Raw genomic sequence first — 2,153 nt, forward strand, 5'->3', positions numbered from 1 at the left:
AAAGCATGTGATTGTTTGTACTTGATTGAATGCACATTGAAGCTTCTTAATTTCAAGTTCTTTGATTAATGTGCTTGTTTCATTCACTTGCTTTAGACTCCTTGTGTGTGTTAAATAAGATAATTTTAGTGTCAAAACTAGACACAAAGATCAGCAACATCAAGGCTCATGCACTAAACAAGGTGTTCCTAAGATCCCCTTATTCAATTTTAGGCAGATCTAAGACACAATCACCACCAAAAAAAATGTTTTATTTAGTATTGAGTACATAAACAATCAACTACACCCTTATAACTCCAAAATTGGAAAAATCGCTTATTACTCCAAAAAGCACTTATCACTCCAAAAATATTACAAAATATACTTATCTCTCCAAAAGAAAAAATAAATGCACCTTATTTCTCCAAAACATTTAATAAAATATTAAAATAACTTTGTAAAAGTTATTTATAAAAAGGTGATTTAATGTTGAAATATTTATGAATGTATAAGCATACCATAAATTTGTTGGAGTGATGGTGAAAAAGTCCAGTTGAAAATTTGAATCGCTTCTTCCGTACTTGATACGCTAACTTGGATGGAATGGATCTTCACAAAGCTTGGTCCAGTGTAAGTCTTTTTTGTAGGAGGTATTCTACATAGGCGATTTAAAATTGCTTCACTGTATATAATGGTCAATGGGTAGTCATTTACACACAATCCAAGCTGCCATGGGTTCCACTTGCAATGTTGTTGCCTTCTCTTTACTCTTCCATCAACAAAAAAATAAATAAATAAACATATGATGACTCCTCTATTCTACACAAATGCAATCATAGCACGCTAATGAAAACAACACAATACCGATCTCTCACTCAATAATAACAACAATTACAGCTTGGATCCTTCAATTGGCAAAGTGTGAAACAGTAGCAGCGAATGCTTCACCCATGCAACCTTCGACAAGGGTTCTTCTCACTTCCTCCACAAGAAATCAGAATTGAACACAAAAACAACCCTTTAAAATGCACTTATCAACATAGTCCTCTGCATAGATGGCTTTTATGCACAGTCCTGCAGATGAGTTCATCTACATATTAAGGTAGGTTCTATTGTGCATTGTAGAAAAAGCAGTCCATGGAGTTCCTTTGTGTTTCGAAAAAACATTATAATCCTTTAGTTCTCACATAGACCTGAAGGGTAATTTAAGCACAGTTGAATCAAAGGATGGCAACATTCAGAACTTTTTGGAACAGTCCCGTAGACCCCAAAACAACTCATTTCTGGGGTCCTATTGACAAATTTGGCTTCATTGTCGCTGGCTTAGTTGATATGCAGAAGCCACCAGATATGATATCAGGGAATATAACTGGAGTAATGTGTATATACTCAGTATTGATTATGATATTTGCCTGGGTGGTGTAGCCTCGCAATTATCTACTTATGGCTTGCCATGCAACAAATGAAACTATGCAACTTTATCAGCTGTCTAGATGGTCTTCTGCACATGAGTACCTACTAAAGAAAGAGGAACCTTAACTGTAGAGTTCAAGCTATTGTTCCAGCTCTGTATTTTCCATCCACGCAAGTCAACACTCCACTCTATGCCTTGTAGTTGTTTCTGTAGATCCTACCAACAATCATTGATAATGATTGATTTTAGGAATGCTAATGAATCTTCATCCCAATTGAGGCTTTGCTCCAAACAATTTTGGCATCCTACCTAATGAGCTTGATCTCGGCTTCTCAGTCCTCAAAATCGATCTTCTCATTGGATTACTTGTTTGTGATAGATCATACCTGCTCCAATTAGCTCCAATTACTTGTTTGTGATACTTCATCATTGCCTCTTGCAAAATATTAGCTCTGCGCCCATATCTACGAACATCATGGATCAATTTACGCTAGCTCCTACCTGGATCAACTCTTTTTTATTCATTGGAATTGCTACAGTTGTAATTTGTTGACTCTATAAATGGCTAACTCCATTCACCTCAAAGATTAAGGAATGAGATTGAGAACTAGAGTTAATTATCAAAATTCTTGTAAACAAAAGATATCGAAAATCCTTTCACCTATCCCTAAAAATGGATAAATCGATCTCAAATAATATCACAATGACTTATAGGAACTCAAGTCAGAAGATAAAGGCCCATGCAATTGGTTTGGAATTT

General features: G+C 35.4%; 1 pseudogene; it reads left to right on the plus strand.

The window, feature by feature from the left end:
- Positions 1-1,206: 1,206 nt before the first annotated feature.
- LOC149251800 (mitochondrial pyruvate carrier 1 pseudogene) lies at positions 1,207-1,518 on the plus strand (annotated as a pseudogene).
- Positions 1,519-2,153: the final 635 nt, after the last annotated feature.

The sequence above is a fragment of the Pinus tabuliformis genome, chromosome 7 (assembly GCF_031772625.1).
Source record: "Pinus tabuliformis cultivar Carrire ecotype Pingquan chromosome 7, CPIR1, whole genome shotgun sequence".
Classification (NCBI taxonomy): domain Eukaryota; kingdom Viridiplantae; phylum Streptophyta; class Pinopsida; order Pinales; family Pinaceae; genus Pinus; species Pinus tabuliformis.